This window comes from Castor canadensis, chromosome 11, assembly GCF_047511655.1.
Source record: "Castor canadensis chromosome 11, mCasCan1.hap1v2, whole genome shotgun sequence".
NCBI lineage: Eukaryota > Metazoa > Chordata > Mammalia > Rodentia > Castoridae > Castor > Castor canadensis.
The window spans coordinates 32,576,507-32,602,715 of NC_133396.1; the positions used below are offsets into that span (position 1 = coordinate 32,576,507).

Below are 26,209 nucleotides of genomic sequence, written 5' to 3' on the forward strand. Positions count from 1 at the left end.
GTATATTTTAAGTTACTCAGTCTCTCTGGGCCTTAATTTCCTAATCTGTAATAATGTAGAGATTATAATATCTACTTCTCAGGGTGGGGTGGGGGAGGTGGCCCTCATAATGTATACACACGTGAGTAAATGTAAAAATGACAAAAAATAGTAATAATAATACCTACTTCTCAAAGTCATGCAATGATCAAGTGAGTTTCCATAAGTGAAGTGCTTGGCATATTACATGCACATAAAATAGCTACCATGTATTGAGAAAATATTTCCAATAAATAATAGTAAGGACAGTAAAGTTTATTGGCTATTTCAGCTAATAAAAAATATGCAATTGAAAAACACTAAAAACAATGTAGCGCAAATTTCAATTGTATAAAAGGCCTTTGTGATATTATAGGTTTCAAAGAGAGGTTGCCAAATATTTTCAGTATGATGTCACTTTATTAAGACACACACACACACACACACACACAAGACCAGAAGGATATACATCAAAGTTTAGTAATGATTAATATAGGAAGAATTATGATTTTTAAATTTTTTTTATGGTACTGGGATTTGAACTCAAGGCTTCATGCTTGCCAGGCAGGTGCTCTACCACTTGAGCCACTCTGCCATCCCAGAATGGGAATTGGAATTGATTTTTAATTGGATCACCTGCAGTTATATGTGCATATTTTGCTTATCTGTGTTTCCTGTGGCTTATACATTGCATAATAACTACCTCTGTAATAATAAGAAAAATGCCACTATGAAAGAAAGTAAGAGTGAGTGATATTTCTAGAAGATGCCAGAAAACTGCACTGAGTAGATAGTGTGGGATAGACAGGGTAGCAGCCTACCTTAGAGGGATTCAGTCTTCCTGTTGTTCTGTTTGTTTGTTGCTTTTGTTTGGCTGTTTGATTTCTCACTCTCCCAGCGTGCCTTGGTGCTGCTCACTAGGAAATCCTACTGCACAAACCCTAGGTGGGCTATGCTAGACATCAAAGAGTCAGTCCCTTACCTGGCACAGCTCGTCCCCAAACTCTTCTCTTTGTAGCTGCTCCTACGGATCTGTGCTGGTGGAAAGGAGCAGTTTTGTAAAACATGAGAGCCTGCTAACCCATTCGTGACTGCACTCAGGACATCGCTATCTACTTGAGCTCAGACTGCAATTGTTTCTATCAGCAGATTGCTGCCAGAAACTGGAAAAAGCTTGCACCCCACAGTTTGGGATGGCTGCTGAGAAGAAAGCAGCTCAGAGATTGGAGATTCACAGGGGAAGGTGAGGGTCCAATCTGTACAGCAGCTCAATAATTTGAATAATTAATGTGACATTTCTACCTCTGCAGAGCCACATGAGGTCACACAGACCAAAGACCTTGAAGGAATTAGGCTTTGAAGGTGTAAATCTCCTTTCCCTCCCATGGCATTGGTACTCCTGGTTCTCAAATGCTTCCTAAGGAATGTTAGCACCTGCCTAGCAAGTGCAAAGCCCTGAGTTCAAACCACAGTATCACCAAAACAAAAACACAATCAAATGCTTCCCAAGCACTGGTGATCTGAGATTCTAGAAAGTGGGAGAAAGCTTTAAGGACTATTTCATAAGCTGGTAAAGTGCTCTGGGTATCTGAGTTCATCTGTATGTGCTTGGGGTTTTTGTTGCAGTTACTGTGTCTATGCACTTGAACCTGAGACCTACTGGTGCCTCCACACTGGCCGGGTAGTTGAGGAAGAAGCTGGGAACTGGTGTGACTGGAAATTAGCAAAGTAATGTGGCCACAGATTGGGGTGGGCAGAATGGGAGGCTCAAAGGGGACTTGTTGAACTGAGCCCTGTATTTGAGGTCAGATTTGGTGGAAACTGGGCCTACTCCACTGGGCCACTTCACATTTGTGAAGCCGGGGAAAGGATTAGAGACCCAGGTGCCCTCTGTCCAAATAATTAAAAATTCAAAATCAAAGTAACAAACTTTACATAAAATATGGTCTAAGTCCCCACTTTAACAAATATAGCTTCATAACAACAAAACAAATATACTTTGGAGACAAGAAATTAGAAAACACTCATAAAGCTTTGGCTTCTTTTATGACTAAAAACTGAATGCAATTTTACTGCAAATGTTAAACCAATGAAATATTAATTAATTGCAATTTTCTTGTTTTTCCCCCTTCTGGTAGTACTTCACTAATGTGTGTGATATGTGGTACTTGTTTTCCATGGTGTTATAATAATATATAATTATATAATATAGTCATATATTATAATATATAATATAATCTAGTTATGCTAAGATTTACATTTACTAAATATTTACAAATATTTGTGTTCTTTCTTTAGAAGTCTAATTTGGATTTGGGTTCTCCTTTCTATACAGTGACCATTTAGTGCATTTTAAAAACCTGTATTACAAGTTGAACATTTTTGCATCATATAATTTCTATAAAACCCAGAAATTTTTCATTATTTTTCTGTAAACATTGCCACCAAAAGCACCATTATGCTTAATTAAATATTAGTCTCTAATATTATTTTATGAGAACTTCATATACACATAAAGAAGATCATTTGTCTTTGTTCAGTATACTATTTTTGTTTTGTGGTTTATTTAGTCTTTTAAAAAATAATTCCAGTAATTACAGATGTCTTGTTTTATGCAAATGATAATTCACTTTAAGAGAAAAATAAGTGTTTTCAGACACAAATACCTTACTTGGCCAAAGCTAATTTTGAAGAGGGTTGTAAAACCCTCATTGTAGTAACAAATTACACACTTTGTACTCAGGTTATAAAAAGATTTTTTTAGAAAAGCTATTTTTTACAATTTATTTCTCCATCTAAAATAATTTTGGTGTAAAATTGAATGCTAAATTTTCTGCCATGTTCACTCAATGGAAAATTGCAATCATTACTTTGAATCGGATTGCATTTTGCTAGAAATGTTTTTCTTCTGTCAGAGGGATGCTATAGTCATTTTTCAGGCTCACTATCTAATAAGCACAGTAAATCTTGCTTTTCACATTCAATTCAAGCTTTTATAAGTGCAATTTTGTTCATATGCTAATGGACAGGTCAGAGTTGCACTTGGCTTTTGGAGTTATGAATTTCTTATGAATAATTCTTTTTGTTGTTGTACTCATTGCTTCGATCAATAATTAAGTCTCCATTTGGTAAAGAATGTGAAGTTGCTGAGATCCCATTTCATCTTTTCAAATTATGACTTTGAAGATTTTTTTGTTCATTTTCATGGGATTAGTAATTAAGTCTTTATTAAAGGATTTTATGTGGGTCACGATCACCAAAGTCTGCTCACTTTCACTGTCTCTGGTTTTTAGACATTCAAGTAGTCTGTTCCCTATCTCCTTATCAATTAGTGTTTTTCTTCTCTGAGCTCCACTTTTGTATTTTCTATCTCTGTGATGATCTTCCTTGATACTCATTTTCCAATTTATTTAAATAAAGCTGAAATTTATATTTAAATTCCAGGTACTTAAAATTCCATTTTATTAATATTTTATTAATAAAATGTACAATTCTACAGTGGTTCTCAGAGCATGGAAGAGTGTGGGGAGGGGATGGAGAAGGTTGGTTATGAGTGCAGGGATCCACTTGGGTGGGAGGAATAAGTTTTTTTGTGTTTGTGGTACTGGGGTTTGAATTCACGGCCTTCACCTTGAGCCACTCCACCAGCCCTTTTTTGTGAAGGTTTTTTCCAAGATGGGGGGGGCTTCAAATCTCAATCTTCCTTATCTCTGCCTCCTGAGTAGGTAGGATTACAGGCGTAAGCCACCTGCACCCATTGGGAGGAATAACTATTTCTCAGCACAAAGAAATGGTAAGTTTCTGAAGTGATAAATAAGCCAATTACCCTGATCTGATCATTATACATTATATATGCATATTAAAATGTTACAATAAGTATGTGTGGATTAAAAATAAAAATATATATTTAAAACATTATAAATTTGGCTGGTGGTCTTGCTCTGTGGTTGAATGTCTGCCGAGATTGCTTGAGTCCCTCAGTTCCATTCTCCACACCACAAACAAAAGATTCTAATTCTGGCTTTCATTGTGCATCTGGCTGCCATTGTGTTTGACCATCTATTTGCTAATTCAGATCATGTGTCATAAATGTTGCATCTAAACCCATGTATATACAAATTTACAGTAATATGAATTGCTTACCATTGCAAATAGTCCTCAGCTGTCTTTTGCAACAGTTGCAAATGTCATTACTCTGTACCACTAAAGAATGGTACCTTGTCATACAAGAATCTACTGCTTTCCTGCAAGCTGAGAGGAAGGACTTGACAAGTTAATTACATTGTCTCTCTTTCCTTACCTGCCTCCTCCTCCCTGTGCTCTGAAGCAGGTCTAACTCTGTGTTAGCAGCAGCATAGTTTGCAAGTCTTCGTGGTATGCTGTCTCATCCTCTTTTCGCTTCCAGGACACAGGACTAGAGATGTACAGAAACGATGTCTTGGGATATGAATGGTGTAAGACATGAGAGCAGATGTTAACTCATGGGTTCTGGTGTGCCAGCACTGCTGTGCCAAATTCCAAGTGATAGGTACCCTGACTTTCCTTAATATACAATCTGTTGTGTTTGTTACACGTGGAGTCCTCCGAAGCTTGAGGGTCTAGTTTGCCTGTCCAAGGACAATGGTCATTTTGGATGTTGTCATAGGGAGTGGTGAGAGATCTATGGAGATTAAGGTTCCTGGCAGAACAGAGGGGGAAAAAGGAGCCACCCCAGGTGAGCTATGGGGATAGGGCAGAGACAGGTTTACCTTGAGGCTAAGGAAAGTTAAGGTGCAAGTCCTTCATTTGTACAGAGTGCTCCAAGGCTGGTGCCTAATTCTGAATTCTTTTCCTGAAAATGGTCTCCATCCTACAAAACTTGTTTGAAAAACATGAGGCAGGGGATCAGGAACCAAGCCAAACATGTTCAAGATATTCAGAGCAGGGTCCCCTTCTGGCAGTGTCCTGGAATACTCAACAGGAATCGAAGGCATGTGGCTGTGAGCTGAAGGCCTTTCACATGATGTCAGAAACTACACTGAATCTGGGCACTGGTGGCTCACGCCTATAAATCTAACTACTCAAGAAGCAGAGATCAGGAGGATCAAAATTCAAAGTCAGCCTCAGGCAAATAGTTCTCAGATCCTATCTCAAAAAAACCATCACAAAAAAGAGCTGGTGGAGTGACTCAAGTGGTAGAGTGCCTGCCTAGCAAGCATGAGGCCCTGAATTCAAACCCCAGTATTACCAAAGGGGGAAAAAAGAAAGAAAGAAAGAAAAATAAACCACACTGATCAATAGAGGACAAGTTACAGGTATAATTTTCTTCTGACAATATTTACAAAAGTAAGAGTAAACAGGTGAAAGTAATTTTAACACTGTATTTTACTCAACTCAATGTATCTAAAATATTAACAAGTCTTTAAAAATGTGCTGTATAAGACAGCACCGGTGCAGTGGCTCACGCCTGTAATCCTAGCTACTCAGGAGGCAGAGATCAGGAGGATCAGGGTTTGAAGTCAGTCTGGGCAAATAGTTCCTGAGGCCCTATCTTGAAAATAACCATCACGAAAAAGGGCTGGTGGAGTGGCTCAAGGTGTAGGTCCTGAGTTTAAACCCCAGTACTGAAAAAAGAAAGAAAGAAAGAAAAAGAAATATGTTGCTTCAATTCTATAAAACAGACTTAAATGTGCTCTAAACCATGATTGCAGGAAGTCCAATGAACTGCAGTGCACATAAAAGTATCATTGGATCATCCATTTGAACTACAACCTAATTTGATGGCTGTAATGTGGCCAATAATAATCTTGCTTGACTTATTAGAGTTTAGAATGGCTTAGATGAGATGATTTAATGATCCAAGAACATCTCACTGGTACCTTTATTATCTCCTGATATATTTCCCTGGAACAAGCAGAGATATTTAAAAATGATTCCTATGAATCATTACAACAAGTGCTTAATGTTATTGGTAACGATGATCATAGTCACTTTGGTAAACCCAGTGCAGAGCACTGAAGAAAGGCACACTGGGAGGGGTGGGGACCTGGTACTCGACACACCTATTAGGTGCCCTGGGAAGGCAGCCCACTAGTGCGGGTTCCTAGAGGATGTCCAGTTTGGCAGGCAGAACAAGGAATCTGGGGAGCAGGACACTTTGGTAAGTAGTCGTTTAGTAACATAGGAGGCATGAGAGTCATCTGTTATAACAAGAGGTGGACCGAGGGCAGGGACAGATCAGGTATTAAACTAACACCTTTGGTATCATTGGCCAGCACAGTCAACATTCAAAGTACTTTTGTGCTGGGTGTTGGTGCCCCACACCTGCAATCCTAGCTACTCAGGAGGCAGAGATCAGGAGGATTATGGTTCAAAGACAAATAATTTGTGAGGCCCTATCTCGAAAAAACCCATTGCCCAAAAGGGCTGGTGGAGTGGCTCAAGTGGTAGAGCACCTGTCTAGCAAGTGTGAGGCCTTGAATCAAACCCCAGTACTGCCAAGAAAGGAAGAAAGAAAGAACTTTTGAGTCAAGTGTGGTGGCTCAACCCTAGCTATTCCAGAGGCAGAGATTGGGAGTATCCTGATTCGAGGCCAGCCTGGGCAAAAAGTTCTTAAGACCCTAACTCAACAAATAAAAGCTGCATGTTAGCATGTGCCTGTCAACCCAACAATGTGAGGAACTATAAATAGGAAGACCAAAGTCTAGGCTGGCCCCTGTCATAAACACAAGGCCCTATCTCAAAAATAACAAAAGTAAAAAGAGCTAGTGATGTGACTCAAGTGTTAGAGTACTTGTTTAGCAAGTACAAGACTTTGAGTTCAAACTCAAGTACCACCAAAAACCAAAACCTTTTGAATGATTCCAAAGGTTCAAGACATGCATTATTTGTCATGTTGCCAAGATAAATATTTTAAACACCTGAGCATATGGGAATGAGTTGAGTGAGTGGCCAGTATTCCATCTCAATATGACTATATGATCTTTGTTCATGATTAGAAATGTAGACACTATCTTTTGTAATTAAGAAATAACAGGGCTGGTGGTATAGCTCAGTGATAGAGCACTTGTCTGCCATGTACGAGGTCCTGGGTTCAATCTCTAGTACCACCAAAATAAATGGATAAGTAAATAACAATAAACATGATGTTTTTCCTCCTTTGGGAAAGAAAGTCAGCTGCTTTTTTGGTATGAAACTGAAGAGAAATTCAGTAAGAAAATGAAATCTAGCTGAATGTCAAACTCAGCTGTGCTGAGATTGAAAGGATGAACAAGATGTACTCTCCACAAAAAAAGAAAAGAGCCAGCGCTGGTGGCTCACACCTGTCATCCCAAGTTATGTGGGAGGCTGAGATCGTGGTTCCAGGCCAGCCTGGGCAAAAAGTCAGCAAGACCCCATCTCAACTGTAAAAAGCTGGGCATGGTGGCACACACCTGTCATCCCAGTGACAATAGAAAGCTTAAAATAGGAAGATCACAGTCCAGTCCAGCCTGGGGAAAAACAAAGACCATATCTCCAAAATAACCAGAGCTAAAAGGACTGGAGGCATGACTTAAGTGGTAGAGTCCCTGCTTAGGAAATGGGAAGCTCTGAGTTCAAACCCCAGTACCACCAAAAAAAAAAAAAAATCGAGGAAGCTGTTTTAGTATGGGAAAATGAAACAAACAAACAAAAAACTGGTCACATGGGGAGAGTTACACTTTAGTGAAAGTTATAAAGGAGTTCATATGTGATATGAGACTACGCAGAAGCAGGTAACCTATTGGATATCTAGAGTCAGCTATGAACAGCTTAGGGGCTGAACATGACTTGAAAAAACATTGCTCAAACATGCCATGTGTTGGCTGCAGTTGGAAATTAAACTTGAAGGAGCTGATATTGGGCAAGTGTGTCAGCTGGTAGCAGTGTCATTGCTCCAGGTGGACTTCCAAAGCGGGACTGGGATAAGGAATGAGGAGGGGCAAAGCAAGACAGGGAACTTCCTGGGAGACCTGGAGTTGCTGTTCACCAGCTCATCACACGGACTTCCAGTTCCAGAAGCCAGCCAACAGAGCCTTGGACAGGGACAGAGTAAGCTGAAATTGTGGCAGGGCGGGGCCTACAGTTATGGGAGAAGGGTCAAGGGCTCTCAGGTATAGAAAAGAGGGCTGAGGAGGAACCAGGAGGGGTGTGAGGAAATTTTCCAGCCAAAAGAGTAACTGGATTGGAGGTGTGACTCAAGCAGTAGAGCACTTGCTTTACAAGTGTGAAGCCCTAGCTGTGCAGGTCAGACTGGCAGAACCCTGGGCAGGTCAAGTGGTTTGACACCTGGCTCTTTACTGGGAAACCTTTATATGAAGTCCCAGTGTGTGACTGCTAGGGCAATTTGTGTCACCTTGAGAAGTTGGGGTCTACATTTCTGAGAATCTTTTCTTTGCTTTGCTTTTTTGTTGTTGTTGTTAAGTATATTAGGCTCAGAAACTCCAGTGAACTCAGTTTCCACCTAGTTCTGGAGACCTGGTGCACTCAAAATTTGTCTTTGTCCATAATCCATGGCCATGGCTAATGAAGGCATTGCCAGTGGAGGTGTCATGGATGTTAATACTGCTTTACAAGAGGCTTGATGACGCCCTCATCTACAGTGGCCTAGCATGTAGAAATTACCAAATGGCCAAAGTGTTAGACAAGCTCCAAGCCCATCTTCATGTGCTTGCATCGCACTGTGCTAAGCTAATGTCAAGTTGGTGGAGGTCTGTGCTGAGCACCAAATCAACCTCATTAAGGTCGATGATGAGAAACTAGGGGACCAGGTCAGTCTCTGCAAAACTGATGGAAAGGGAAACCCTGTAAAGAGGGTGGTTGCAGTTGTGGGGTGGTTAAGGACTATGGCAAAGAATCTCAGACCAAGAATGTCATGGAAGAGTACTTCAAATGCACGAAGTGAACAAATAAAAATTTTGACTCATTAAAAAATAAAAAGAAGAAACTCTAGTGAACTTTCTCATTAGTTCTAAGGGTTCGTCGGAGAGACTTGACTTTTCTACACCTTACAAATCTCCTAATTTTCACATGAAAGTTAATTTTCCTCAGGTAATAAATCCAAATTAAGTAATATTAACCTAGGACTCTAATACCCTGCATTAAATTTCTGTGTTTTAATAATCAATATTTAGCTATTTTTTCACTATGAAATAATATTTTTATTATTATTGTGCTGGGTGGGGGTACATTGTAGCATTTACAAAGTTCTTACAATGTATCAAATATATCATACTTGAATTCACCCCTCCACTGCTCTCTTTCATCCTCCCTCCCCTAATTTCTGGAACAGCTTCAGCAGGAATCATTTTTGCCTTTACATACATGTATATACATAATTTGCACCATATTCGTCCTCCTACCCCTTTCCCTGCCACCTCCCCTCTTCCACTGTGCCAATCTCCTTCCCTTCCCCCATGGCAGAACCTGTTACACCCTCCTGTTCTCTGATTTTGTAGAAGAAAAAACATAAAACATAACTAGAGAAACATGGCATTTTTGCTAGTTTGAGATAAAGATAGCTACACGAGATCCCTGTATTGTTTCCATGAATATTTATATATGTATTACAGCCCCAATTGATTCACCTCTTTTAGTCCTCTTCACTCTTCCCTAGTCCCCCATGTGGCCTCAGCCAGTTTAAGATTTCTATATTCATTCCTGTACAGTGAGCTCATCAACCCACTCAAGTTTTTGGTTTCCTTCCCTTGCCCTATCCCTCCTGTATGTGGCCTCCCCTTAGTGTGACTGTGTCCCATATTTATTTAGTTTTTACTAGAATTCATAATGGCCTATGGAAGGATTTTGCTAAGATTGTCCCATCAGTCATTCTTTTCCTGGAGATTCATAAAAGTCCTCAGAAGTCCTGCAATGAAACCCCTCAAACTTGGACAAACTGCATTACAAGCTTATTTCACCATGGAACCCCTTTTCAACAATACTGCCCAGAACTATTTTTTTAAAAACATACTTTGGGGAATGATGAACTCATGAAACAAGTCATCATGAAAACTGATTGGTTCACCCTAGTATTTTCTCAAAGAATCTACTCTCTCCTACATCATATTCTGTGGAAGCTAAACTGAGTAGAACAAAGATCTTCTTGGCTTTTCATGTATCTAGTCTTCAGTCTATTTTGGGGGCAGGTACTGGGGATTAAGCCCAGGGCTTCATGCTTTTTTTTTTTGTACTGGGGTTTGAACCCAGGGTTTACACCTCGAGCCACCAGCCTTTTCTCTCTCTCTCTCTCTCTCTCTCTCTCTCTCTCTCTCTCTCCCTCTGTGTGTGCGTGCGTGTGTGTGTGTGTGAGAGAGTTTTTTCAAGATAGGGGCTCACAAACTATTTCCCTGGGCTGGCTTTGAACCGCGATCCTCCTGATCTCTGCCTCCAGAGTAGCTAGGATTACAGGCGCGAGCCACTGGCACGCAGCTTCTTTTCTTTTCTTTTCTTTTCTCAGTAGTGGCATTTGAATCCAGGGCTTCACATGATAGACAGGCACTCAACCACTTGATCCACTCCACCAGCCTGTTTTTGGTGTTGGGTATTTTTGAGATAGGGTCTCACCAATCCTCTGATCTCTGCCTTGCAAGTAGCTAGGATTACAGGCGTGAGCCACTGGCACCTGGCTCCCAACTTGGTCTTTAACAATAGCTGCCAACACCATATGGTCCCATAAATATGCACTTTCTTTTTCAATACTGGGAATTTAACCCAGGGGTGCACACACGGTAGACAAGTGCTCTAACATGGAACTATACCCCCAGCCCAGTATACACAATTTTTTATGTATTAGTGAAATATAAAACCATTACTCTGTATCAGCTAATGCCAGCATTATAAAGGAACAAAAATACATACATTAAATTTCATGAGGCTACCCAGTACTTCTCCTCAGGAAAGGGCCACAGCTGGTGACAGTGGGGAGACAGTCATCAGTCAGAAGTCCATCTTCTGACTAAGATAGACATACTTTTTTTCTACTTTGATTTCTTGTGCTGAACCCCAAGCCATCAGCTCTAATGCAGTTCTTTTTTTTCCTCCCTTACATTGTTACAGAACTGCAGGGTTTACCAAAAGCTGTCCTTTCTGTGTTCTGGGTTATGTACGAAGGCTACAAGTTAGAGTACAATGAAATAAATAGAAATGTAAAAGCCTCACACGTGGGAGCATATTTTATCCAGGGAAAAGAACTCTGGTTATGTAAGTCTTCCTTGTGTTGCAATTTCTGATCAGTTTATGAGGTCATTTGAAAGGATGAGTGCCTCCCCCAGTGGGTCTCATCCTGCCATGCATTACTTGTGGAGCTCAGAAAATATATAGATTTGCCCTCACCTGGGACCTTCTGAATTAGGGTTTGAACTGAGGACCTATACCTAGAGCCACTCTTCACGTGTGTCTTTATTTTTAGTTGCCATAGAGAAAAATGGCAGTAAGGACCTTGATGGGTATGGATTTTGCTTTTTTCCTGAATCAATTCCCCTGGCACAGTTTTCTGAAAATCTGGTCATTGGGTCAAAGGATATGAACTTTTTTTTTCTAATGACTCTTGTTAATGGTTACAAAATTGCTTCCCAAAGGCAGAGCAAGTCCACTGTGCCCGACTCTCTGGCACACTTGCTGAGATTCTCGGGAGGGGCAGTAGTGTTGTGGATCAGCTGAGTTTTCTCAGGACAGATGGAAGTCAAGGCTCCAAATGACCTTACTTCAGAAGAAAGGCAGGAAACCCACCCACACAACAGGCACACCGTGGCACTGTTCCACTGTGTCACCTGCCACCACCCCCACGTTCCTTGTATTCTCTCTACTTCTTCAAGAACCCTGGGAAGTTACATGCTCTCATCCTTCACCTTCCAGCCAAGGAAAGAATGAAAAGGATCTGATAACCTGCTGAAGGCCACCCTGTGAATGGCACTGAGCCGTGGATTTGAACCCTGTCTTTCACCAAGCTATATTGTGCTGCTTGACTTCTAAAGCAGGTACAGATTCTTGCTAGATGCTTCCTAAGTCATCATTGGCTGAATGTGACATAGAGCAGATGTGGTAGGTTACAGATGACCTCAGTGTTCTGTCTCTTAGGTGGAGCCTAAGCTGGGTGTGGTGCACACACCTGTAATCCCAGCGTCAGGAGGCTGAGGCAAGAGGATCATGAGTTTGAGGCCAACCTAGGTTATAAAGCAAGACCTGTCTTAGAAGACAAAATAAAATTAAAAACAAATAACTAGAGAGATGAATATAGCACACACCCATGTATTTTCCAAGACCTTATCTTTTTTACATTTCCTTTAAATAGTTAAAAATGCTTTTAGAGAAATAAAACATTATATAATTCCAGCTACTTGGAAGGTAGAGATTGGGAGGATTGTGGTTTGAGGCCAGTGCAAGCAAAAAATTATCAAGACCCCACTTTTTTTTTTTTTTTTTTTTTTGTGGTGCTGAGGCTTGAACTCAGGGACTATACCTTAAGCCACTCCGCCAGCCCTTTTATCTGATTTTTTTCCCCAAGATAGGGTCTCACAAACTATTTGCCTGGACTGACTTCCAACCATGATCCTCCTAATCTCTGCCTCCTGTCAAGACCCCATTTGAACAAACAAGCCAGGCATGGTATTCCATGCCTATAATCCTATGTATACAGGAGGCATAGGTAGGAATTCTGAGGCCGGCCTTGGGCAAAAAGTGGGAGTCCCTATAGGGAAAACACTAAAGCAAAAAAAGCTAGGCATGTGACCTAAGCGGTAGAGCACTTGCTTAGTAAGCAGGAAGCCTTGAGTTCAAACCACACTACTGAAAAAAAATTGAAATAAAATATTATAGATTCAATTGAAGTTCCCTGTGTACCTTTCCCAATTTCAGACAGAGAGAGACAGACAGAGAGAGAGCGTGTGCAAGAGAGTGAGCTGAGTTTCCTCAAGGGGTTGGTTCTAGGACCCCCTGCAGATACCAAAACCCACAGATGTTCAACTCTCTTTTATAAAATGGCATAGGACCAGCCAGGCATTGGTGACTCATGTCTGCAATCCTAGCTACTCAGGAGGCAGTGATCAAGAGGATTGCAGTTCAAAGCCAGCCTATGCAAATAGTTTGCAAGACCCTATCATGAAAAAGCCCATCACAAAAAAAAAAAAAGGGCTGGTGGAGTGGCTCAAGGTGTAGGTTCTCAGTTCAAACCCCAGTATTGCAAAAAAAAAAAAAAAAAAAGTTATAGGATTTGTATGTGACCTACTCACACCCTCCCACATACTTCCTACTATTTCTGGATTACTTATAATACCTAAGACAGTATAAATGCTGTGTGAAGATATTTAGGGAATAATGACAAGGGAAAAATTTCATACATGTACAGAATAGACAATTTTTTTGAGGTTTGGTTGTCTGTTTTGTTTTTGGAGACAAGGTCTCACTGTGTAGTGCAGGTTGGCTTCGATCTCTCGATCCTTCTGCCTCAGACTTCTAAGTGCTGGGATTATAGGTGGACGCCATGGTGTCTGGCTTTTCTCAACATTTTCTATCCTTGTTTGGTTGAATCCATGGATGTGGACTACATGAAGGGTCAACTGCCTGTCCTTCCCTTCCTCCTTCATCCTTGATCCCAAGAAAACCACCTGCCTGAATTTGGTGTTATAAATCTATGTTTGTTTTTCAATATATGCATGCATTCATAAGTAATGTGGGGTAAGTTTTTAAAAATTATATAAAAGGAATCATTGTTTGTACCCTTGTGTACCAGAGTGTTTTTTTCCTCACACAATAATTTTTTTTTTTTAGATTCATCCATGTTGATACATGTAACTCATTGATGGTACTGAGGCTTGAACTCAGGGCCTTCACCTAGAGCCACTCTGCTAGCCCTTTTTATGGTGGGTATTTTTGAGATAGGATCTCTTGAACTATTTGCCTGGGCTGGTTTTGAACCTAATCTCTGCCTCCTAAGTAGCAGCTATATGTAACTTTTTAATGCTACATAGTATCTTATTGCAAAAGTATCCCATCATTTATTTAGACATTCACTGATGGATATTAAATGTTTCAAAACTTTCTTGCTGTTACAATGTTTCTGTGGTCACTTGTAAACCCTTCCCAAGGCAGATTTGCAACAGTTTCCTCACATACTGGGCTTTAGCATGTGAGTAGCTTTTACTCTACTAGACCTTTGTGCAAGTTTATTATTATTATGATTGTTATTATTATTTTAAAGACAAAGTCAGGCTGTGGAGCTCAGACTGGCCTTGAACTTGTGATCCTCCTGCCTCTGCCTTCCAAGTGTTATGATTACAAGTGTGCACCTCCATACTTGGCTTGTCAAATTTTTGTGCAAAGTGGTTGTACAAGAGCCCAGTCTCTTAAACATTATGCTATATCTTTGATACCAGTTCCAGAGTTATCACCAAGCAACTGATTTGTGTTTGTACTGAACAAGGCTTTGACAGAAATTAAGTGAAGGAAGCCATTGCAGCATGGTGCACAATCCTAGCCCCTGGTTGGTTGGATGTGTCATGGCAGACAGCAGTAGCCTGTTAGGACTCACTAGAAAATGCAGGAGTGAGGAGGATTGGGAGGATTGCATGCGTGTAGCCCTCCAGGGCAAGTGGGGGGCTGACATCTAGGCTGTGTTACCACACCCTGTTTGCCCTAGTGCCTGTCACAGGGCTCTGCCTTTCTGGGGCAAGGGACACCTGTTGCTTTATTTGCATAATGTCTCTGCATGGGCTAGTGGCTGTCCAGAGTAGAATTCATTAGCCTGTGAGAGACTGGCATGCCTGACCAAACAGGAGACAAAGGTTACCAAGGAACTTGCCAGGTTTTAGAAAGAGTAGGGCCAGAAAATGGTTCTAGGGAGATGGCAGGGTGTGTGTGTGTGCGTGTGTGTGTGTGTGTGTGTGTGTGTGTGTCTAGGTTGGGGAGAATCGAAAATTTACATACAGGGTTGGAGCTCCCATATTTCTATGTACTCCACCTGGTCACTCCTGGGAGTGGGACACCTTGGGCAAATGTCTCATCTCCAAGGAAGTAGTGTATACAAAGGTATGCAAACTTCCAAAAACAAATTCGGCACATCCGATTATGAGCCTCACCCCTAGAGCACGCACTGTAGTGTCTTTACACATTCAAGCAGCCCAGACATTCACTCACAGCCACAAGTATACTTGAATGGCTGCTGGAGGGTGCCCATAGATGAACCAGAGAAGACATGTCCCATGGAATCAAATGAGGCAGGTCACATGATTCAAGTGATTCTCGACTTGCAAGGACTTGGCTGTCGTGGACCGGCCTAGGTTGGCTTTGAGTAGACTTCACCCTGGCTGGAAGACTGTGCTGAACTCTGTAGATCCAGCTCAAAGTTGGGCCACCACTGAAGGAGCTGGGAAGAGGGGGGGCGGAGCTCTGGGAAAGGCCAATCATACCCCTTCAGCCACCCAGTGAACAGACCACAATTAAGATTGCAAATACCTAGCTGAGAAATTCCCAAGAAGGATGTGGAGATGGTTCCATGGCCTGGACTGTAGCTGTTTAAGGCCCTTGGTCCAAGCCACTTGTCTGGGGTCCCTGCCCTGTGAAGCTAAACAGGAGGCAAGAGACAATTCCTTCTGTCACCCACTGACACCACATTCTCTTTACCAGATGGTGTCCGTGGTGCAAGAAAGATGGTACTGAATTAAATTTCCTAGAACTGTTGTCACCAAGTTCCGTAGACAAACTGGCTGGTTGACAACAACAGAAATTTATTGCCTCACAGTTCTGGAAAAAAGATGTCAAAAATCAAGGTGTGGGCAGTGCAGTGCTTCCTGAAACCTGGAGGGGATCCTCCCTGGCATCTTCCTAGCCTCAGACAATCCGAGGCATTCCTTGGCTTGTGGATGCATCAGTCTAGTTCTCTGACTTCCCATGGTGCTGTGTGTCTCTCTGCCTTCACATGCTTACCTTCTCATAAAGACCTCAGTCAGCTGGGTGCCAGTGGTTCATGCCTGTAATCCTAGCTACTGAGGCTACTCAGGAGGCAGAGATCAGGAGGATTAAGGTTCAAAGCCAGCCCAGGCAAATAGTTTTCGAGACCCTATCTCAAAAAACCCATCACAAAAAATGGGGCTGGTGGAGTGGCTCAAAGTGAAGACCCTGAGTTCAAACCCCAGTACCCTGGGGGGGTGGGGGGGAAGACCTCAGTCATGTTCAGTCTCTCTCTCTCTCTCTCTCTCTCTCTCTCTTTTTCTCTCTCTCTGTATTGGGGATTGAACCCAAGGCCTAGGTCTTCCTAGACAAGCACTCTACCACTTGAGCCCCAGTCCTTCAATTTTATTTTGTTTTTTAGATAAGGGCTAACTTTGCCAGGCCTTGAACTCAAGATCCTCCTGCTCTTCCTCCCAAATAGCTGGTATTACAAGCATGAACCACCACACCAGGCTTGGAGTCTCTTCTTATAAGGACCTCAGTCATATTGGTCTAGGGACTCAATCTACTCTAGTATGACCTCATACTAATTACTATGACCTCATAGTAATTACATCTGTAACCTTATTTCCAAATAAGGATACATTCTAAAACAAGGAGGATTAGGACTTCAGCAGATTTCTTTTAGGGGACACAATTCTTCCCATAACTGACATATTTCTGTGTATAAAACTACTCCCAGAACAAAGCAATAATATTCAGAATATATAAAGACTCAAAATATTAAACGCCAACCCCCCTAAATAATCAAATTAATAAATGGGAGATGAATTGAACAGTCAGTTTTTAAAAGAAGTATTACAAATGGCCAATAAATACATGAAGAAATATCTGACATCCTTAGCCATAAAGGAAATGCAAATCAAAAACAACACTGAGATCCTATCTCATCCCAGTCACAATTCCACTCATCAAGAAAACCAATAACAGCTAGGCATCATTGGCTCATGCCTGCAATCCTAGCTACTCAGGAGGCAGAGATCAGGAGAATCACAGTTTGAAGACAGCCTGGGCAAATAGTTCATGAGACCCTATCTCAAAAAAACCCAATACAAAAAAGAGCTGGTGGAGTGGCTTAAGTAGTGGAGCACCTACCTAGCAAGAGTGAGGCCTTGAGTTCAAACCTCAGTACCACCACCAAAAAAAAAAGAAAAGAAAAAGAAATCCGATAACAACAAATGCTGGTGAGGATATGGGGAAATAGGAGCCGTCATACACTGTTGGTTGTAATATAAACTAAAGCAACCATTATGAAAGTCAGTATGGAGTTTCCTCAAAAAAGGAAAAATAGGAATGGAAATGTGGCTCAAGCAGTAGAGCACTTGCCTAATAAACACAAGACCCTGAGTTCAAATCCTAGTACTGGAAAAAGCAACTAAAATTAGAACTACAATATGACCCTGCTATATCATACTTGGGCATATATCTGAAGGAATATAAGTCAACATAAAATAGAAATACCTGCACACCCATGTTTACTGTGGCACTATTTACAATAGCCAAGCTATGGAATCAGCCTAGTTGCCCAAAAACAGATGAAAGGATTTTAAAAAATGTGTTACCTATATGCAATGGAATACTCTTTCCCCATAAAGGGGAAGAATGAAATTGCCTTCACAAAAATAGGGCTGGTGGAGTGGCTCAAGGTGTAGGCCCTGAGTTCAAACCCCAGTACTGCATGAAAAAAAAAAATGAATGAAATTATGTTGTTTGCAGGAAAATGGATAGCACTAGAGAGCATTGTGTTGAGCAAGGTAAACCAAGCTCAGGAAGATAAATATCAAATGTTTTCTCTCACATGCAGAATCTAGAACTAAAAAAATATGATGTGAGTGTAGAAGGAGTACTGTTGGAGGAGGAAACAAAGGAAGGAGAAGGAGGAAGGAGTGAATTTGATCCAAGTACAATACATACATAGAAATATCATAATGAAATCCCTCTGTACAGTTAACATATGCTAATATAATTTAAAAACAAAACTGTTCCCTGTGTTTTCAGGTCTGCTTTCAGCTGCAGGCAAGTGAGTTGGTTAATCCATGGACTCTGAGTCAGATTGCTTGGGTTAAAATCTTGCCTTTGTTGCTGGGTGACTGAGGGGTTTGAAACAGGAATACATTATAATAACCGGTTTTGAGGTTGGTGGAGGATTATGGTAAAGTATTCTGCACAGTGCTGGGATTAAGCACCCAGTGAGTATTCGTTCCCCATGTGCCATTAGTGTTGCACCCTGACTCTTCTGGTGACTTCCTCAGGAGCAGGTCTTTTGTTCTTCCCTGCAGACACACATAGTCCTGGGGTGTAACCAAACGCATCTTCATTTTAGAGGAGTTAGGAGTAGGGTGGAGGGTGGGAGAGGCTACTTGACTGGAAGGCAGAAAGGAGTCAGTTCATATTGCTAGCATTTAAAGAGACCCTTTGTAGATTCTTCCAGCAGAAAAGGCTGGTGCTCCTCCAATCTGTGCTGCTGAGGTCGAGGGACTGCTAAGGAAGGCAAGTGAATAGCATCTTAAAGGAGCCCTGCAAAGGGCTGTGGGCCTCGGTGAATTCTCTCCTGACCTTGCATCAAGCCTTCACTCGGCCTGACAAGAACTTCACTGGTTCCAGTCCCAGAACCACAAGCTGACTCATGCTAAAAATGTCCACAAGACTCATGCCAAAAATGTCCACAAGATGTCCAAGATGGATAACCGGCTGCTGGTAGCTCACACCAGGAGGCAGAGATCAGGAGGATTACAGTTTGAAGCTAGCCCTGGGCAAATAGTTCTCAAGACACTATCTTGAAAATACCCAATACAAAAAAGGGCTGGCAGAGTGGTTCAAGTAGTAGGACACCAAGTGTGAGGCCCTGAGTTCTAACCCCAGTATCACCACCACCACCAAAAAAAAAAAAAAAAAGTTGAGAGTAATTTACGTAATTTACAATGACAAGAATGTCATTGGTGCACCAGTGCGTTCATAATTAATCATGGCCTCTCTCCTGAGAGTTATCAGAAGGCTGCCTGGAGAGTGTGGAGTCAGAATGTGGACTTCAGTTACAGGAGTTTTTACATGAATAACGCCATCGGGTCCTCATCTGACCTCTGTGACTTATCAGAGGCCAGTGTCTCGGGCCATACTGCTGCTGCCTCTGTCACCTCCTATGCCTCTTCCTTTTCCTTTTCTCCTTTTCCTTCTCCTCCTCCTCCCCTTCCTTTTCCTTTTTTTTTTTTTTTTTTTTTTTTTTGTTCTTTTTCTTTTGTTGGGACTAGGGTTTGTAAAGCAGGTGCTGTACCACTTGAAACGCACCTTCAGGTTTTCCTCCTCCTCTTACCCCCCTCCTTCCTCTTTTCTCTTCCCACCCCCCTCCCCCTTCATTGTCTCCTGTGAACACTTTCATTTTAACCTCCTCCTTCTGACTGGCACATTTCTTTCTTGGATAAAGTTGGATTTGTCTTTTTTAAGGTCAGGATTAGAGAATCTGAGAGAAAGCCATCCAAAACTATCTCTGCAGGAAAATGCCACACAGTACTCACAACACCATGAGGACAATTTTAGATGGTTCCTGGACATCCCCCGAAGCTGTTTCATACATCCTAGGTTAAAATACCTGCCTTGTGACTGGGCTAGCTCAGTGGTACAGAACTTGTCTAGCATGCCTCAGGCCCTGGGTTCCAAATCCAGCACTGGGGAAAAAAAAATTCCTGTTTTAAGCAGACCTTGCTTGGGCTGATGTTAAAGTTTAAACCTAACGATGTAATCTTTGTATCTTTGTGGTTTGTTTATTGAGACATCATCTCTGTATGTAGTTAAGGCTGTCCTCAAACTCATGGTCTTCCTGCCTCAGTTTCCCCGGTACTGGGATTACAGATGTGTACCACCATGTCTGGCAACAATATAATTTGATTTTTCTCAGGATCATTTTCCACCTTCATCTTTCTTTCCTTTCTCTCTCTCTCTCTCTCTCTCCTTCCTTCCTTTCTTTCTTCTTTCTTCCTGGTACTGGGGCTTGAACTCAGGGCCTTGTGACTGCTAGGCAGTTGCTCTACCATCTGAACCATGGCCCCAGTACCACTCCCTTTGACTTGAAACTTGCACCGTGCCTTGCACTCCAGTTACCCATTCTTTTCTTCCCATGGTCCCACACACTGGATGTGACTGACATGTTGAGCACATCTGTCCTGCTCTCCTCTCAGACTCAGCACCACATTCACCACTCTGTTTTCCTCTTTTAGTCCCTCCCTTCCCCATTCTTCTTTCCTACCAGTGTTTCCTGGGCTTAACCCCTTGGACATCATTTTTCTCAGTTTCTTCCTTTTCCTACCTCCATCAGCACTGTTTAGTTTATCTATCTTTATTTTTTTCAGTGCTGGGGAGTGAACCCAGGGCCTGGCACATCCTAGGCAAGTACTCTACCACACAGCTGTAACCCCAACCCAGTATTAAGTATCCTTTTGTTTTGTTTTGGAGCCACAATCTTGCTAGGCTGGCATTGAACTTGTGATCCTCTTGCCTCAGCCTCTGGAATGCTGGGATTACAGGTGTGTACCACTATCCCTGCCTATCTGTCTTTAAAATATCCTTTTTTTTTTTTTACATGATTTTCAATACCTGTTTGCATTTCCCACCCAGACCTCTCCTCTGAGCTCCAGACTTGCATATCCACATAAAATACTATTTGCACTTGGATGTCACAAAAAGCAGTACAGACTTAATGGCTCTAAAATAAAATGATGCTTCTCTGCCCCCATCTTCTTCTCCATTCACACAGTAACTCAAACCAGAGGAATCATTATTCCTTGTTCCCTTCTGCAATAACATGAGTGAGTCTTGTTACTCTACTTCCAATATACAGCTTGAGTCTACTTCCAATATACAGCTTGAGTCGAGGTCTCTTCATCCCCAGGGCCACTGAGCCACAGCTTGGGGCACCATCATATCTCACCTGAAACATTTGCGATAGATAGCCTCTTACCTGGTCTCCCTGCTTCTATGCTGGTCTTCCACTGGTCCACTTTCACATCAGCTATGGCTCACTTTTAAAAGTAGAAGTTAAGCCAGTGAGGCAGAAATCAGGAGGATCTCAGTTCAAAGCCAGCCCATGCAAATAGTTCGGAGACCCTATCTCAAAAATACCCATCACAAAAAGGGCTGGTGGAGTGACTCAAGGTGAAGGCCCTGAGTTTAAGCACCAGTACTGCAAAAAAAAAAAAAAAAAGCAGGAATTATATTGTGTCACTGTCTACTGAATTCTCTTTGGTGGTTCCCCATTCATTCACTAAACACATTTTTCCTGAGCACCATCCAGGTGCCAGGCCCTCAATCATTCCTACCTCATAAAGTAGACATTGATAAGGACTATGAAGAGAACCAAAGAGGGGCCTGGGACAGGGAATTGGGTGTGTGTGCTTACATTTTTTCTTTTTTTATTATATTTTTTGTAATACAATTATATAATATATTTTATATTGTACTGGATGTACATTGCGACATTTACAAAAGTTCTTACAACATAACATAGTTGAATTCACCCCGTGTGTTTACAATTTTAAATTGTCCAGGGAAGACTTCACTGAGGCCAAGTAGGTGACCTTTGAGCAAGTGGTAAGGGAGAGAGCTCTGCAAAACATTGCAGGTGCAGTGAATAGCAAGGGCAATGGCCTTAAGGTGAATCAGGCAGGGTGGTTCATGCCTGTAATTCCAGCTACTTGGGAGGTGGAGATTAGGAGGATGGTAGTTTTAGGCCAGCCTGGGTAAAAAGTTAGCAAGACCTCCATCTCAATAAACAAGCTGGGTGTGGTGGTGTGTACCTTTCTTCCCAGCTACTGGTAGGCACAGGTAGGAGGACCACCATCTAAGGCCTGCCCAAGACCCTATGTGAAAAATAACTAAAGCAAAAAGGGCTGGGGGTATGGCGCAAGTGGTAGAGCAGTGGTCTAGCAAGCACAAGGCCCTGAGTTCAGACCCCAGAAGTGCGCGCGCGCACATACACACACACACACACACACACACACACACACACACACACACACACACACACGACCCTGACTTTGGAACTGAATAGAGTAAGATAAAATCTAAGCTTGACTGTGGGTTATAATGTGACCCTGTTCTCCTTCCCTCCTCAAACATCACAACCCACCCCCCAACACCACCCAAGAACAACTCCTCCCTGATCTCTGAGCCCTTGTGCTGGCACTTGCTCCCTTCATGATCCTCCAGCTCACTAGAAGTTTTTTTTTTTTTTTCTGGTGCGACTGGGGATTGAACCTAAGACCTGTGTATGCGAGGCAAGCACTCTACAACTTGAGCTATACTTACAGTTTTTTTGCTTTGTTGATTTTGAGATAGGGACTCCTCACCTATGTCCACGCTGACCTTCGCTTCTTAAGTATCAGGAGTGCAGCATCAGGCTGTTTCTTGCTTTTGCCTGTGTTGTGCCTCTGTGAAGACTATCTCCTCTCCCTACCCCACCCCCATCCGTTCCGTAGTAATTCTGTAGGGCTGGCTCTTCTCACAGGTCTATTTAAATTTCACCTTCTGGGACTGCGGGAGTGGCTCAAGTGATAGAGCACCACCCGCCTAGAGCGTGAGGCTCTGAGCCCAAATACCAGTACCACCAAAAAGTGAAAATAAAAAATTTCGCCTTCTGTCTTTTCTGATTGCAGGACCTAAAACAGGTCTCTTTTATTTCTCTCCTATTTCAGCTACTTCTGGTTTCCTTCATAACACCTATCATATGGTGCAGTTAGGATTTATAGATACATGAATTTAAACTTACATTAGGCAAATGATGCCTTTGTTATTTAAATACGCATTTGGTTTCTAGTGAAGATTGTTTCCTCAAGTCATGGTTAGCTCTTAGCATGATCTCTTTTCTATATTTTGTCCAAACAAATGCTCCCTATGTCTTAAGAATCAGGGCGCCGCAGGCCAGCCACAACTCCACCCTGTCCAATTGTCTGGAGGGAATTTATTTTCCAGAGTTCCGGGCAGAAGCAGTGACTCATGGGGACGATCTTTCAGGAATCGTTCCAAAACCCAAGCCTTTTTAGAGGAGTGTTTTACTTCGACAACATCAAGTTACGAAAATGGGCAAAAAAGTTGCATTCGAGTGGTACCGGGTACCAACAGTACACACTTATAGATGAAATTATTAATGACACTTAATTATGCAGGGTGATATTACGACGATTACCGATTACCGGGAAGACAGATCCCTGCCCCTCGCCGGCCTCTAGGCGTTTTCCAGGGGACTTTCTGCCCGGAGGCAGGAGACCGCGCAGGTCCGAAACGGAGCAGCCGGCGCAGCAGTGACCGGGCAAAGGATCGCCGCATCACCCCGCGGTGAGTGCGGTACCCAGGCCTCTCTCCCGGGCCCAACGAGACTACAGCTCCTCTCGCGAGAGCACGGCCAAGGCCGGCCCGGGCGGCTCCGGGATGTTAGCGGAGCGCTCCAGACCGCGCCCCCTCTGGCGCAGCTGGGAGACGCGCGCGCGGTACGGGAGGGAGAGGCCGGCGGCGCGCACGCGCAGGTGAGCGGGCGGGCGCTGGGGGCGCGGGGACGCGGGGGCACCAGGGCGAGGGGCGGGGCTTTGCGTCGCGCCGCGGGCACGTCGCTGCGCGTCCTCAGTATTTAATGTCTCTGTGTTACCCCGGCCTGGGCGAGCACGTGGGGGAGCGGCCCGGGTGCTGCGCCGCGGGGCCGGACTGAGGGGCGAGGCGAGGCGGGGGTTGAGGGGTGGTGTTGCCTCGAGGACACTGCACCCCGACGGTCACTGAGGAGCCGGTAAGTTGAGGCTGTCGCGAGCAGCTGGCCAGCGGACCCCTGCCGGGCCCTGAGGGACAGCCGTCGGGGTGATGGCGATCCTGGGGTGCAGGTGCAGGGTGTGACGCGCGCGCCAGGTACCCCGGGGACGGAGACTTAGGACGCGGAGCGTGCCGTTGTCGGACAGACAAGTCTTGCCCTCCCTGGCCCTCGCGCCCCCTGGTCCTCCTACCCCGCCAGGTTGTGTGCCCGCGGGCTCCGGATGACAGATCGCGTGCGCGTGGCTCGGGGCGGCGCTCGGAGCTGTGGCTTTCCCCCCACGCGCGTCACCGCCCTCTGGGGCGAGGGCGAGGACGCGACGCCTGGGACGCCCCACCGCGCCTTAACTTTCCCCGAGCGCGCACACCCGCCCGTGAGGCGGATCAGAGCGCGTCCCACCCAAGGTCGCCCAGCCCCACTCGCATTTACTTTTCAAAGGTCGTGTGTACCCAGTCTGAACTCGGAGAGACGTTCGGCTGGGCGGGTTGTGGGCAGGGCCAGGTGCTCTGAAGGGCGAGGTCGTCTGCCCAAGCTCCTTGGAGACCCCTTCCCCTGCTGAGGACAGGAGTTGGATTGGTTACTTCTGGAGCCTCACCTAACTTCTGGGTCGGGTTGTCTCGTCCCCCGGGTTGGTCCGGCGGCAGTGCCAAACTGAGCAGGTAGTCCAGCCCCTGGAGTTCATTGCGGGGGACTAAGTATTGAGGGTTTGGCAGGTGGAGCGGGGTGAATGGGCAGGAAGACAGCTGAGACCCGAGGCGTGTTTGCGGCGGAGGGTTGGTGTCCGGAGGTCGAGGGCTTGGGTGTCTCCAGTGTCAGCATTTGTAGTCTCCTTAAGCGTGTCCGTGACAGCCCCGTGTGCCCGCTGACTTCACGCCTGGGGGGGTGGTTCCAGGGGGTCATGTGTCGCGCACCGCCCGCGCCCCCGCAGGCGATCTGGAGAGACCGCGCAGGCTTCGGAGTTATAGGTAAAAATGTGCTTGGGGAGGCCAAGGGGCGGGCTTTCCCGTGTTCAGCTATTTTGTGTGCTAGGTTATGGTTCTTCCCGTTTCCTCTCCCAGGGAGAATAAGAAAGGAAATGTACTGATGATAATGGGTTGTGCGGAAGCGACCTGGACCTCAGGGAAACCCTGGGCATTGCAGGACCTTCCTCTCCCAAGGGGATGCTTAGGGCGACAGGAGCTTTCTATACCTGAGTTGTGGTTAACACAAACCCGGTGGACTTCGCTCCAGGTGCGGGTGGAGGCCTCTCAAGCCCAGTAGGGTAGAGTGTATGTGCAGGGCAATTAGTGATGTTAAACTGCCTGTCTTTCCCCCTACTGGAGTGTAGGCTGCTCTGTGTTTAAATTTAACTCCTGCATTGAAATCTGGGCTGCTGGACCTGAGGCAACCATGTCTGTTAGTTGGTCTGCAACCTCACTCTACCTTTCCATGTCGCAATTACTGTTCACCAAAAGCTATTACTTCTGGCAGTTAATAACCTTACATGCTCATTTAGCTGCTAAGTCCTTCCCAAATTAGTATCTTTGTTTTTTTTAACTTTTAACTTTATTTAGAAAGCAAAGCTTGGACTGTTAGCTCCATTTAGCCACTGTGCTCTTAAAGGTACAGAATATTCTTGAAAAGGCCTGAATAACTTGATCATTTATCTAATTCTTTTGTTCTTGGAATTCAAGTGGTTCACCTGCTGATTATTTAAGGCTCTTTCTGAGCCCTGGAATCAAGTAAAGTTCTGCTTTGGGAGATTTTTGGCTCTGTTGAACCTTTCTTCTTTCACCTCTATCTAGTTTTATAGGTACTGGGTAATAATCCCTGGGTGTACTCTTGTACAATATGGCCCTAGGTTAGAGGAAGTCCTTTGTATCCTACAGGCATGCAGATCACTAAAGCTTCAGTCAATTTCTGAATTAAATAGGCTTTGTTGTCATGAAGGTTGTTCTGGTAAGCCTTCTAACCCCTTGAGTGAGACCTGGCTAGTAGATGTGTGCAGGTGGAGTCTTCAGGTAGGAATCTCTCCTGCCTCCCAACTGTTTGTAGAAAATGCATTCACACTTGGTCACTGCAAGATGACAGCTGAGATACAGGTACCTGTTGTAAGTGACCTGCTTAGATGCTGAAGGTGATGCACCTCTAGTATGAGGTGGCTGAGCATCAATATTTTAAAGCAATTTGTCCTGTCACCTGGTAACTCAGATTATTCTTGGGCTTAGGACACAGACTGGTCATAGCTTCCACAGTGTTCCCTTTCTCATCCTAAAGAAGAATAGAAGTCCTATGTGTGAGTTGAGACTGCTTGGTACATGATAGGTACTTAAGCAGTTCTCCCCCCGCCCCCCCAAGGAATCCCTGTGTCTCCTTTAACTTTCATTTGAATCACTTGAATGATTTGAATTTTATTATGAGTACTGCTCCCCTTAGCCTCTGACCTAGTTACTTGGTTGGAAGGAAAAGAGGAAAAAGGTAGACAAATTG

General features: G+C 43.7%; 1 protein-coding gene, 1 long non-coding RNA gene and 1 pseudogene across 5 annotated transcripts in view; 2 read left to right on the forward strand and 1 right to left on the reverse strand.

Annotated features, from left to right (window-relative positions):
* Positions 1–2,191: 2,191 nt before the first annotated feature.
* Positions 2,192–23,037, reverse strand: LOC141413761 (uncharacterized). The gene is made up of 3 exons (XR_012438637.1): positions 22,255–23,037; positions 20,909–21,130; positions 2,192–5,621 (listed from the first exon to the last, which is right to left on the reverse strand). It is a non-coding gene; the product is annotated as an uncharacterized lncRNA (long non-coding RNA).
* Positions 8,535–9,070, forward strand: LOC109696719 (small ribosomal subunit protein eS12-like; annotated as a pseudogene).
* A 107-nt stretch (positions 23,038–23,144) lies between the features above and the next one.
* Akap1 (A-kinase anchoring protein 1) overlaps positions 23,145–26,209 on the forward strand; it is a 31,485-nt gene continuing 28,420 nt past the window's right edge. The window contains exon 1 of one of the 4 annotated variants that reach the window (XM_074046120.1): positions 23,145–23,280. The gene's annotated coding sequence lies outside the window, so the exon portion shown is untranslated. Of the gene's footprint in view, positions 23,281–23,348; positions 23,469–23,563; positions 23,723–24,255; positions 24,400–26,209 lie in introns of those variants that run through there. The other 3 variants (XM_020179881.2, XM_020179878.2, XM_020179879.2) reach the window with 3 other exon arrangements.